At 41.4% G+C, this 14,464-nt stretch overlaps 1 long non-coding RNA gene across 1 annotated transcript in view; it reads right to left on the reverse strand.

The window, feature by feature from the left end:
• Positions 1-9,832: 9,832 nt before the first annotated feature.
• LOC109280458 (uncharacterized) overlaps positions 9,833-14,464 on the reverse strand; it is a 28,535-nt gene continuing 23,903 nt past the window's right edge. The window contains exon 5 of the long non-coding RNA XR_009459585.1: positions 9,833-9,975. This is a non-coding gene — a long non-coding RNA (uncharacterized LOC109280458). The remainder of the gene's footprint in view (positions 9,976-14,464) is intronic.

Here is a 14,464-nt window from a genome sequence, read left to right on the forward strand (position 1 = left end):
TGGCCCTGGGGGAAAGAGGGCATGTCCCATTGTTGAAAGAGGAAGGAGGTGTGGCCTGGCCCCAACCTGGTCCTGCTGGGGGAAGGGGGTGCAGCTTGGTGCCAACCAGGTGCATAGGGATTGGGAATTTGGCAAAGGGGAGTGTGGCTGTATTAATTGCTACTGAACCCTTGCAACCAAATGTCCTATGCATGGGGAGCCCCATAGGTCAGATGTTATGGTTCTGTCAGCTGCATTTGGCCCATAGGCTAGAGGTTGAGCATCCCTGGTAGAGAGATTTAATGGGATCCAGACACCTCACGCATGCATGCACACACAGTCCTGGCTCAGGAAAGCCAAGTCCTGTAAGATCTTTGAGAGGCCTGAGGTTTACTGGTTGCATTAGAGTTGTGAGGGTGAGAACAGGCAGATGGCTCAGATATTACCTGAGGTACCCTTGACTGGTCCATGCTAGGGCCAGGACCCAAAGGGAGGTTGAAGGGCCAGGAGCCCACTGCAAGGAAAGCCCAGACCAAGAGGCTTGGGATTCCAAGTGGCCTGAAGGTGGGGCCAGGGCCTAAGGGGGAGCCAAAGGTCCTAGAGAGGGGACCACAGCTGGAGGGGGTGAAGAATTCAATATGTGAGGTATGGGCCACAGTGTAGGGAACGTACAGAGCTGCAGAAGGGATGTCACTCCTAGACATCAGGGGCCTAAATGGGCAGCCTTCCACCTTGGTAACATCTGAATCATAGAGGTGTGTGAAACAGGCCCTAATTGATTCAGATTTGGCCCAAATCAGGGACAGTGATTCGATTTGTTAATTCAGATTACTGTCCCTGATTCAATTCAGCTGAATCTGAATCCAAAGATTCGATGCTGCTTCAGAGAATTGGCAATTCAGATACAGACACAGCTTTAAAAGATTTTTCTACATACCTCAAGTTACCAGACATGGCTTCTGAATGCTGTGATGCTGGGGCAGATGGAGCATCCCACAGAAGCATGGGGGACCCCCCACCCCATGCTTGATGGCAAACTCGGAAGTGGACTTCCAGTACTTCCAGTCCACTTCCAGGTCCACCAGGGAGCACATGAGCCCACCCTCCTAACCCCCTGGCTCAGCGATCAGCCACAGGGGGACCCTGGGTGCCCCCCCAGACCCGGAGGCACACTCCCTGGCAGACCCGGATGTGGACCAGAAGTGTTTCTGGTCCACTTCTGGGTCTGCTGCCAAGTGCACTGGGGAGGCCTCCATGCTTCTGTGGACACTCCATGTGTCCCAGCATCACAGCATTCATGAGCTGCCTGGTACCCAGAGGTATGTAGAAGAAACATTTAAATCTGTATCTATGTCTGAATCACTGAATCTTTCTGAATCTCTCCAAATTGATTCAGAGGGTTCTGATTTGATTTGGAGAGATTAAAGGATCTTGTGATTCAATTTGGATTTGGAGATTTGGCCACCAAATTGGGCCAAATTTCCATCAAATCAAATCAGGGACCAAAGCTTTGCAGAGCCCTACTAAATCAGTTTTCCATCAATGTGTGGCAGGTGGAAAAGGGGCGGGCAGTTGGCCCAGGTGGGTGGGCCAAGATCTAACTAGCACCAGGAAGGCCCCCTGTTACAGGCTACCATCCCTGCTGCATTCATCCCACTCTGCCTTAACACACACAAGGTAAACAAGGTTCTTTGCATCAATCTGATATCTTTTATTAGATCAACTGAATAGTTGGAGAAATATATCTTGGCAAGCTTTCAGGTTTAAAAACCCTTCATCAGGCTGAGGAAGCATCTGCAATTGGTACGTGTGCTCTTCCTGGATAGAATGAACAGTAAAGAAACCAGTGGCTGGTATGCATGCAAAAAAGCCAGTCAGTAAAAATGTAAATTGAGGCATTGGGGGGGGGGGGGAGGGTGAGAGAGAGGCTGGGAGGGAGTGGGCAAAAGGGTTGTAGCAGGTAGAAGTAGAGAGGTACCTGGGGAGTCAGATGTTGGGCAGGTTACAGTGTATCATAAATGCAATGTCTATATTGAGTCCATGAGTTTTTGTATTGAGGAGGTTGATGAAGTGAAGTTCATAGGCTTGTCTGTGAAAAGTGTTTTGTAAATTCTCTTTGAGGATCAGGACTGAGAAATCAGAGAGAGAGTGGTTTTCTTGTGAGAAATGTGCCCCCACTGGTAATTGGGCGTTCTGGTCTTTAATAGCTGTCCAGTGTGCATTTATTCTGGTGTGCAGTTGTTGTTTGGTCTCTCCTACATATTTTCCATCAGGACATTTGGTGAATTGGATGAGAAATATAATGTTTCTGGAGATGCAGCCATAAGATCCAGGAATGGTGATGGTTCTATTGTGGGGTGTAGTAATTGTGGGGGTACTGGAGATATGTTGGCAGGTTTTGCATTTCTTGTTATGGCATGGTCTGGATCCATTCGGTGTGTTTTGGGCTGTAGGAAGTTTTCTCCTGGTGATGATGTTAGTGAGGCTTGGTGCTTGTTTGAATGTACAAAACACTTTTCACAGACAAGCCTATGAACTTCACTTCAATCTCCTCGATACAAAATACTCATGAACTCAATATAGACATGGGATTTATGACACACTACAACCTGCCTGACATCTGACTTCCCAGGTACCTCTCCACTTTTACCTGCTACATCCCTGCTACACAAGTGACATGAGTTTTGCTTTCAACAGTTTGAGGTGCACTTTCACAGAAGCTTCTGGACCTATCTCCTTGAAACCTGGTAGGCTTCATGCCCTTAGAAGGGGCTACCATCCCTGCTATTTTCAGCCAAATCTGCAAAAAAATGACAAAGTTACAGGTCTTTTAGTGATTCCCCATGATAGTTGATGGCAGAATTGCCAAATGAAAATAGGACAGTGACTCAAATCACTGAATCGAATCACTGTCCCTCTAAATTGGCCGAATCCAAATCCAAATCAAATACTTGTCACTTTGCACAGGCCTAATATAAACACTCTACAGGAGTACTACTTTGCAAGCAGGCAGAAAAACCCAAGGACGCTTTTTGACAAAGGGAGTCAAACTCATCAGGTTTGGAAAGATGAACCAACAGCCACCCCAAACAGAAGCTCAAACTTCTATCCCTTTGACAGCCTGATACTTACTAGCAATGGGTGCCTGTACACAAGCAGTGTACTCTGACAGGCTGTAATTGCAGTGTGTCAGAGCAGACTCAATTAATTGAGTCTGAAGGAACGTGGTGATTACCTCACTCCAGTAGACTCCAGGATTTCCTGTATCAGTGTCCCTGTGCTTAAAAATGGCAGCAGGGGCACTTTAACTAAAGCTTGTTAAATGAGTTTTAGTTAGTGTCCCCACTACCATTTTTAAGTCTGGGGACACTGATACACAAGACTCTCTGGGTGCTTTAATTACAGTGGCTCTCGGAGCTGGTCTAATTAAAGCACCCCCTTCACTCCTGAAGCACATGTATAAACAACCATTATGACCAACCTTTTCCCTTTTTTCACAGAATGTTGTCTTTTTAAACACAGACTGAAACAAAGGATGTTAAAGACACCCAATGTAAATACTAATATGCCTTATGAAATTGGCAATCTTTTCCTTTTCCTTTCCCCCCAGGTATAGTCTATTCTTTTTTCCCCACCCTCATCCCCTAACATTTTCAAAGACCAAAAGAGTATATGTGCAAATTCTTGAATAGGTAACGTTAGTTGGATGTGCATTAAGACTGAAATTTTAAAACTACTTCATTATCATTTATTTGAAGCTTACCAAATAATATGAGAGAATGCAAGGGGAAATTTACCTCTTGTGTAGAGATCCTGTCTTTCTTAGAGTTTTGGAAAAACAAAGCTGGGAGTGAAAAAGAAAGCAAAACAACCGAGATCCTTCACACACACACACACACACACACACACACACACTCCTTGCCACACTTTTGAAGTAGAAGTTCACCTTGACCATGAAAGTGTTGAGAACAAACCTGAGACAAATGAATGGCAGAAAGAGGATTTAAGAAAGAGGATTACTGTGTTGCTGTTCTGTGAAAAGTGTCAGGTCCAGTCTTTTAGATAAAGTTGGGGTACATCTGTGGAACAGATTATTTTACTCACTCTTTAATTTACAAGAAAGTAATCTAATGCCATGTAGCACCAGGCTTTTTTTACCCCCTTGCAAATAATTACACTGATCAACAGCTCTGACAATCTAAAATATTTTGTTGTACTAGAAAGGAAAGCAGGACAATATGACTAGTTTAGTAGCAGACTTAAAGGGAATACTTATGAGGAAGTTAGCTAGGGGTAACACAAGAAGAATAGTTCTTGGGTTCAATGCCAAGTTTTGTCATACTCTTTTAATAAACCAGAAACTCACGTTCTCGTTCATGACAGCACTTTGGCATGTATATAAGTTGATTCATATTCAGGGAAGAACTTTAGCATGTGCTTACTTTTGAAGTAAATGCTTCAGCATTTTCCTGAATAGAAATAATTTCTTGAATCAGGCCTCAGATGGCATAAAATATAATGTTTCCAATTAAGCTAATAGAACTACAACCAAGGAGATGATTCTGTAGGAATATGAACAATTTGCATAAAATAGCTATGCCTCAATTTCACAACCTCTAGAATGGATACAATTACGAATACCTACATAAGCAATGTTTTACTGCTATTTGTTAATGTACATGCAGATCCAGAGAGAAATACAGATTTTCAATAAAACTAAACACCTTTCAAATCAGCAATGGCTAAAAGGCCAAACTTTGAATCCCCTACTTCCACCTTTAAGTCACAGGAGTAGACCCACTAAAAAGACAAGGCAATCACTTGGAAGCATTTTTTCACCAGACAAGGTTTAACAATCTGTCTTTAATTTTTGCATTCTTTGGCAGAAGGATTGGAATTTTTTTAAACATATCCATAGAAATCAATAGCACTTGAAAAGTGCAATTGCATGGATACCCACCCAGGAAATATAGTTCAGTGCTTTGCTGATTTGAATGGCCAGAACTGAACAAAGCACTTTGTGAAATGGGACAGTTGCAAGACAAGTTTTCAATCTAAAAGTAGTAAAACATGGTTCAAGGACTGTATAGGAATAGTTACAGCAATGTTATATGGTTAGGTTAATCTAACGTTTGAAATTGTCCAATCTTGGAATAAAGTTGTCCATATTTTATAAACCCTGCAAGCTAAATTTTAGTAACTTACCAGTTTTACCTACAGTTTAAAACAATGTCATGTTTTTAACTATTGAGCTCACACAGAGGAAATGTCTACATGGACATTAATGCACTATAGTTACTGCACATTAAGTTTAGTACCCATAATAATAGGTACTAAGTCAATGAGTAGTAACTGGTGCTACCAGTCAGTAGCATGGTAGCGCCAGCATGCCTTCTTAGTGACACTAATGTGCAGTAGACTAATTCTACTGTGCATTAATAGATTACCATGGCTTTTGCCATGATATGTTAATGCACAGTAGAATTTGTCCACTGTGCATTTAGCGTCTTATGTAAACATATCCAGAGACTACCAAATACACTTTAAATTTGTGCTCATGCTGTATGCCTTTGGATATGCCTCCACCCCACTGTACTTTTTATCATACATACTTTTCATCAATGTGAATTCAAATACCTGCAGAGCAGGCATTGCCATTCCTTCTTTTCTTCTATTTCTCATGATTTAATCAAACCAGTACAAACTAACTCCTCCTTAATATATTGCAATTAGCTCACTAGACAATGAATGTTGGAACCACTATGACCACCTGGTTCATTCTATGCCAAGGCAAAAATAAATGAACCAGCAAAAGTACTTCTTAGTTCTGTCTCATCTTTTACTTTCAACCCCATTTTTAAATTTGAAACTAACTCTCAGTATATCCATTGAAATAAATCTGCAATGAAACTATGTTTTTAGGTAATTTTGATAATGAAACTCTAAGAGGTACAGAAAATAGGGCATTAAAGAAGAGTTTTCACAGAAGCTTGATTGCTAAAAGAGAAGATTAACACTGAGAGAAATTCACTTAGGGACTAATCTTGCTCCAACTGAAGTTAACATGATGGTAAATGGAAACATGATTAGGCCCTTTAAAATGATTTTCTTTATTCTCCTTCACTAAAACTGATTATTGTTTACCTATATTGGTGCAACTTTTCAGTATTTTAAATTTTTTTCTGCTTCTCCAGATCTGATAAATCTTACTCCAAATGTGTCCTTCATTCCCAAAATCAGGAGAGAACAGCTATCAATTCCTTAATTGCTCTCTTTGCTTAATCCTATTACAACTCAGCCAACCCAAGCTTTATTAGTTAAATTAGAAGAGCTAATCTACTAATAGAGATTTTGTCCTCAATGTTTCCAAGGTTAATATCTTCAGCTCGTCATCATCTATTCACCCAGTTTCTAAAGCTGTCTAAGGTGCTTCTTGGGCCACTTTTACTACACTAGCCAATTTAGAAAAGGAGCTACTTACATACTTTGGTATTCTTCAGGTTGTTACAGCTACTGAAGAAATTAAATGAACAAATTTTGTCAAGGCAGAACATGAGAACTAAGGAGCCCTAACTTGTATAACTGCCCTGCTTGGTGAATAGAGTAGGGGTAGAGAGAGGAGGGAAGAAATTACAGAGTCAGAGAAAATTACAGTTGGAAGGGACTTCAGGAGGTCATTTAGTCCAACCCCCTGCTCAAAGCAGGGCCATCCCCAACTAGGTCATCTCAGCCAAGGTTTTGTCTAGCTGGGTCTTAAAAACCTCCAAGGATGGATAGTACACAACCTCTCTGCGTGTTATGTTCCTGCGCTTTACTACCCTCCTACTGAGAAAGTTTTTCCTAACCTAAACTTCCCTAACTGAAACTTGAAACCATTGCTCCTTGTTCTGTCATCTGGCACCACTGAGAACACTCTAGCTCCATCCTCTTTGGAATCCCACTTCAGGTAGTTGATGGCTGCTAGTAAATCCCCTTTCAGTCTTTTCTTCTCCAAACTAAATAAACCCAGATTCCTCTGTCTTCTCATAAGTCATGTGCCCCAGTGCCCTAACAATTTTGGTTGCCCTCCACGGGACTCTTTCTCCACTTGTCCACATCTTTTATGTAGTGAGGGGCCTAAACCTGGACACAGTAGTCCAAATGTGGCCTTGACAGTGCCGAATAGAGGAGAAGAATCACTTCCCTCTATCTGCTGGTAATGCTCCTACTAATGCAGCCCAGTATGCCACTAGCCTTCTTCACGACAAGAGCACACTGTTGGCTCATATTCATCTTATTGTCCATTGTAACCCCCTGAACATTTTTCTGCAGAGCTGCTCCCTAGCCAGTCAGCCCCCAGTCTGTAGCCATGCATGGGACTGTTCCATTCTAAGTGCAGGACTTTACATTTATCCTTATTGAACCCCATGAGATTTCTTTTGGTCCAATCCTCCAATTCATCTAGGTGTCTCTGAATGCTAGCCCTACCCTCTGTTGCCCTGAGGGGTCAGGCCAATGCTCAGGATCTCAATATTGCAATGTTATACAGGAGGGTGTGACACATAAGGCATTTTTGTAGGGAACCTCCCCTCAGGTCTTAGCACTGACTTCTACAATAGAAGGGAAAGAATCTAGTCCCATAGCTAGTTGAAACTGTATGAGTATACCATACAGCAACTTAATTTGCATAAACAAGTTTATTTTGCAAACATTTTCCACTACAGCAATTCATGACTAGGAATTTAACTGAAGCATATAAACAATAGCTATTCAGGAGAAAATACAAACATTTCAAATGCATGGCAATGAAAGCCTGGAAGAAACTCTTGAGTCATTAAGTCAAGTTGCCTCTCATTGCAACATTAGTATAAGCAATTAATTTCATAAACCTATCAAGTCACCTCCTAAAAGGAGTTACTTTTTTGACACAACCCCTGCCTTATTAAAGTTATTCCAGAACTCTATTGCTTGTAATAGTTAGGAACAGTATTCTAAATTTCCAGCCTAAATTGATAACCACTTCAGAAACATTTGTTCTTGTGCTTACCTTATCCCTTAGCTAAATCACTAGGGAGGAAAGAGATTAATTTATCTTCCCCTTTCCCACCCCCATCTACCAAAGTATTTATAGAACATAATCACATAACTCCACAGCCTTTATTTTGCTAGGCTAAACAAGTCAATCTCTTCCATTCTCTTGTTGATGCATAGACACTCTGGGTGCATCCACACATGCAGATGCTCCAGGGTAGGTTTACTCTAGAGTAAACCCACCCTGGGCAGGTGTCTACACATGCAGGGAAGCAGGAGTGGATTTGCTGCTCATGGCAGCAGCCTGATCCCACCCCTGCCAGCCCTACACCAGCCCCCTGCAGCAGCCTTGGGGAGATCTAGTCTCCTGGATGCTAGCCCAGGGACCAGCAGGGAGCATGGCTGGAACATTGCTCCCTGCTCCAAGGAGCTGCCTGCTGCTGGGCTGGCTCCACCACTGGAGCCCAGGTTGGCCCAATGTCCCCCTACCCCAGCAGTAGGGAGCTTCCAGCCCCCGCTCTGAGATCATGATTGGGGAGCAGGAGCTAGGAGATTTTTATCTTCCAGCCTCATCTCCGAGGTCATGGAGCCAAGGCTGGGAGATTCTTATGTCCCAGCTTCCGCTCTGAAGTTGTGAATCTGAGGCTGGGAAATAAGAATCGATTATGGATAAGATTTATCACAGTCATGGAGTGGGGGCTGGGAGCTCCCTGCTGCTGGGGCACAGGGACATTATCTCCACCTGGGCTCAAGTGGTGGAAACTGCCCCAGCAGCGGGCAGCTCCCAGGGACATAGAGCAATCTCCCACCCCTTGCTGCCCCCCTGTTGTCCACTGACCAGGAGTACATTTGCTCCCAGTCAGCTGTCTACACATGCCATACTGTGCAGTAATTACTCCTGAGTAAATTTGCTACTTGTGTTCACAGGTAGCAAATTTACTCAGAATTAAAGCAAATTACTGTTCAGTAAGTGTCTGCGTATGTATATGGTGACACTTACTGCACAGTTATTAGCTCTAATCTCAAGTAAATCATCCTGTGTAGATGCACCCTCTGTTTCCCAGATCATCATACAAGACTGCTTTGCACTTGTTCTGAGTTGTATTTTCTTTTCTTGAGTATCCATAATCAGAGCTGTGCAGAGTATTCCAGATGTAGTCTCACCATTAATATTTCCAGTAAACTATTGGAAATATCTTTCAATGCATCCTAAGATTGTTTCGCCTTTCTCAATGTCTTCTATAATTGGATGTTTTAAAGTGAAGATTAGATAAACATTTTTTGGAATGATTTCAACAGGGATGATTCTGCCTTCAAAATGGGGTACGACTAAATGATCTCTTTGGCTTTATTTTTCCTATGATCCAACATTCTTTCCTTCTAAGTAATTTCCCAGAAAACATTTTCCCAATCCTTAAATATGGAAAAATATTTTTACTATTCCCCAATTAAATGGTGTCATCTGATTTATAAGATTTGCTACCATCTGGGATGCTTTAGTAAGTATTAATAACAAACTTAGAATTAAAGTTGGTAGCTCCAGATAAAGACTTTCTAGGCCAGGCTGGAAGAGAGGCACAGGACAGATGATTTCAAATAGTCCCTGTATAAATGCAATTATCCTTAGCATCTGCCCTGTGCCACTCTAAGATACAAAATAAGCTAGATAGATCTGTGGTCTGACCTGACATCTCATCTCTTATGTTCTCATATTTACCAGACCTGTTATTTCTGAATGAACTGTCAAGTGACCCCTGTGCATAAGAAACCTGTCTAGTGGTTGGGCTGCTGAGGGGGAGAAGGGCCTGGGCTGGGCCAAAGGGCAGAAGCCACATACCAAAGCTAGAGGAAGATCCAGAAGCACAGTCCACAACTCAGCCCACGGTCAGGATCTGGGGATGAGATGCTGAGTACCAATTCAGAGAACAATCCACAGGGAGAAGTCCAAACCAGAGCCAAACCAGGGTCAGGATCCAGGAAACAGAACTGCAGAGAAATCCAAAGCTGAAGTCCAGAAATAAATGAATGGATAGGCCATACTCCCAGCAGCCAATTAGGATGCTTGTTGCTCTTAAACTGGGGCACAATTCATTAGGCGGGGCTTGCTGCAGATGTGGTTGCTGCAGTACTTGGTTCAGGCTGTCCTGCCTGCTCAGAGCCACTGAAAGCACTGGGTCCAGGCTGGTCTGCTTGATCAACTTCCTTGGGCCCAGGCTGGTCTCCCTGATCAGAGTCCCTAATACTCTAGAATGGAAATTACCACGTGTTATAATTTGTGTGGATTTAATTCCCAAATTCTGCTTCCACTGTACTTACAACTTGGCAATTTCCATTTCTATAGCATCATTCCTATTATCCACCCTGCCGTAACTCAAGGTTTAGCATCTTCATCTTTATTGTAAATGGAAGCAAATATTCCTTTACTTTTTGGGCCACACGTACATTATCCATTATCTCTACTCCATTCTCACTCCTTAGCAGGCCTACTGCTTTCCTTGGTTTTCTCTTTTTTATTTATAAACCTGAAGATCCTTTGGCTATTGGTTTTAATACATTTTGCAATATCTAATTCAACCTAACTTGTGGCAAACCTCAGTGTTTCCCTACACCTTTTAACCACTAAGATACAGACTACTTTGCTGATTTGTTCTTTCCATTAACTAATTTCACTCATCATTTTGTAGGTTCTCTGCTTGTTGCTGGAGTTTTTGTTGAGGTGGGAATCCATTCAGTTAAAAGGTCTGGAGCCATTTCCTACTTTTTTCTGCTTTCTCTTGCTTAGAATAAGGATTCCTAGTAGTGTTTGAACGATTAACTTAAAGACTTCTTTCACATTGAGTCCCTGAAAACCTGTCTATGTGACTTTATTAACTAATTTTTAATATGTATGTCCCCCTTCCCAAGAGAGGCTCAGGACAACTTACACTAAAAAGTAAATAAATTAGGAAGACAGATCAAAATATTAAAATAAATATTATAAAACAAACTCCCCAGACAATGTCTCCAAACTTAATCCTTCCTGCTGAAGGTCTGCCCAAATTCTTCCAGTGGATATCCAAACTCAGGCTTCAATGGACTACAGGATGGAAGGAGTTTCACAGCTGAGAATGACCTCCTACATTTGCAACAGATGAACTCAGAGCAAAAATGCTATTTGCAGGAGTTTGTTCTTGGCTCACATCAAGGATCACCAGAAAATATAAAGGAGAAGCCAGTCCTTTAGGTATGTAGAGCCCAAACCACCTAGGGCAGAAGTTCTCAAACATTTTCCTATTGTGTACCCCCTTCCAGATTTACCAGCTTCCCATGTTCCCCTAGCAGCATCTGTGCTATATTTTAACCCTTTAAATGTTAAATTATTATAATGAAAATTAGATCCACCATTAAACAATTTCTCCTGTGTACACCCCAAAGATGTCTTGTATACCCCCAAGGTTATGAGTACCACTTTTTGGGAACCCCTCATCTAGGGCCTTGTAGGTCAAATCTGCTGGTTTGGTTTTAGTTTAAGTTTTCCTGGTTTTGAATTGTACCTGGAAAACTAATGGAAGCTATTGTTGACTCTAAAGCAGCAGAGCTACATGTTCACAGCAACCCACCCTCATCAGAATGCAGGCCACCTCATTCTATACCAGATGCAGTTTCTGGCTGGCTCTCAAGGGTATCCCAAGGCAGAGCACATTGAAGTAATCTACCCTTGAGATTATGAATGTATGGATGAATGGTGGTTATATCTGAACCTGAAAGAAAGGGTCACAACCTTCTCAACAAATGAAGTTGCTGAAGGCATTCCTACTTACTACTGCAGCCTACAAATCCAAGTACAGCAAAGGATCCAAGAGTAGCTCAAGACTGTGAAGTCAGTGACCAAGGGAAGATGAAACTCAGTGATAGGTGTCCCTATTTCCACCAGGTCATAAGATCTATCAACCACCATCACATGTCTGGCCACTGGACTCATTTTCCTTGAATGCAAGGCTATGTGAGCACTGTCCATATTAATACAAATACATCTTTGCTATTGTATATCCTAATAAAGTTTTTGAGCTGTGACTGGAATAGCCTCAATGGTCATCAGTCTCACTCTCAATCCCAGTTAAAACTTAGAGTAACAGTGGGCATGTCTACATGTTCATTAATGCACCGTAATTCTGGTGCATTAAGTTTAGTACCTTTAATGACAGGTACTAAACGCTCTGTAATAGGTGCTACTGCACATTAGCACAGATTAACACTTTTTTAGTTATGTTAATGCTCATTAGACTAAATCTACTGTACATTAGCACATTAATAAGGGCTTTGCCCACCATGCTAATACACAGTAGAATTAGTCTGCTGCGCATTAAGCATCTCGTGTAGATACACCATCAAAACAACTTCAGTAAATGGCTGAAAAATGAATGTCAGATTGCAATTCATTGGATGATCACTCAACCTGAAAGTGAAAGGACTCGTTAAAAATGAGTTTATTTTTCATTTGTATACTGAAAGAATTTCCCATTTGCAAAACTGCTTTATTACAGAGTATTGGAAAGTCAAATAAATTAATATTTATAACATAACATAACATAAATGTGTACCTGTTCCACTGCCCACAGTCACCAACAGCTTCTTGAAACATGAGAAATGGATCTTATATCATCTTAGATATGTCAAACATCCAGAGTTCACAGTGACAATAGTCAGATCATACTTTTCTGACTGAGCTCTTATGAGACTTGTTTAGAACTAAATTGAAATAATACCATTTAGTCTCACTGAGTAAAGGATTTTCTGCTGCATCCCCAAATCTCAGAAGAAAAGGGATTTTCAGTTTTTGGATGCCAGGCAGACATTAAAAATGTATTTAAACTCATCTTCTGAGTTCAGGAAAACAAACAGTTCATTTGCTTTTTATACAACAGCCAAGAAGAAATTGGCAGCTTTCTTAAGCTTCCATTATGAGATGGATAGACAGCTGCACAAAGGAGTATATAAAGCTAAAGTTCTGTTCATTGAGGCTCAGTGAATCAGAGCACTGGACCACCTTGTGATAGAATGCAAAAGTATTAATAAAAGCTGATGATAATGCATAAATTGCAGTTTCCTCTTTGGCAAGATATGAACATCAAAAATACCCCCTGATATTTGTCCAATGATGATTATGTTAATAAAGATATGACCTGCATATCTATTTCTCATACAAGTGAAAATACTATATGTCATGTATTTTGCCGACTTAAAAATAAGAAAATTAAGATGAACTAAGAGGCCAAACATGAAGGCATTTTTCCCCTCATGAAAAATCATTAGTCACTTGAACAGTACTAGAGCTTTCAAATGAAGTGGTTAAGGATAGGTAGGATTAGGCATCAAATATGGCAGAAAACCACATTATACCACTTACAAATTATTTTAGAAACACAATTTTTATTAGTACAGTGCATCTTCTCAGAATAGGTCTAAGTAAAAAGACATAAAGTTTTAATGGACAGGTACCATAGGGATAAGGGAACAAATGGACAGGGGGATAAAACAGTCTTAAATTACAGACCATCCCCCAACCCTCAAATAACATCTCTCCAGAAACAGACTATGTAACTCTTATTCTCACTAAGGCACCAGACCTTGTTCTAGACCCAGAGGTCAGCTGTGTCCCCTCATCAACATATACCACATCATCACTGGCCTAAATAACATGGATTATAACATCTGAGGTTCAGTCACATGCTCCTCTACCAACATCATATATGCTATCACCTGCTTACAATGCCTCTCTACTCTTTATATTGGGCAGATGGGGTGATCCTTCTAAGAATGAATGAATGTGTAAGAATGAATGAACACTGATTTGACATTAATTCCAGAAAGACATGCAAGCCTGCATTTTAACCTCCCTCCACCATCCATCACTGACCTCAGAGTAGCTATTCTTAGACTACAAAACTTTAAAAAATGAATTTGAAAAAGAAATTGTAGAACAAGACACCATCTACAGACTGGATTGTATTGCGTATAATCTAAACCAGCATTTCTCAACCTGTGGGTCATAACTCCAAAGTGGGTCACAAGAGTATATGAAAGTGTCACGAACAAACTTAAAAAATGGACTCTCCTTTAAAGGAGAAAAATGTGGGAAACCATGGGAAAGAATTCCAGCCTGCAAAGGGTAGCTTGGGTCCCCTCATGCCCCACACGCACCCCCACTTCTCCACACACCCAGCTCCTGCCTCATACACTGGGGGAGCTGGCCACTGGGGCCTGGGGGTGGGGGCAGTGGGTCGAGAGTGAGGGGCACTGAGTTGAGACTAGTTAATACTTACAAATGGTCCTGGTACAAAAAAGTTTGAGAACCACTGATCTAAACTAGGGCTATGGAATCTTACCCCTTTGCCTGGATTTGATTCTATAACTCCTATGTCCCTCAATGGATTAGCTACTTTAGCTGCTTGCAAATGTGGAAAAAAATGTGGAAAATAAAACAAAACCGTGCTTT

Source organism: Alligator mississippiensis, chromosome 2 (genome assembly GCF_030867095.1).
Source record: "Alligator mississippiensis isolate rAllMis1 chromosome 2, rAllMis1, whole genome shotgun sequence".
NCBI lineage: Eukaryota > Metazoa > Chordata > Crocodylia > Alligatoridae > Alligator > Alligator mississippiensis.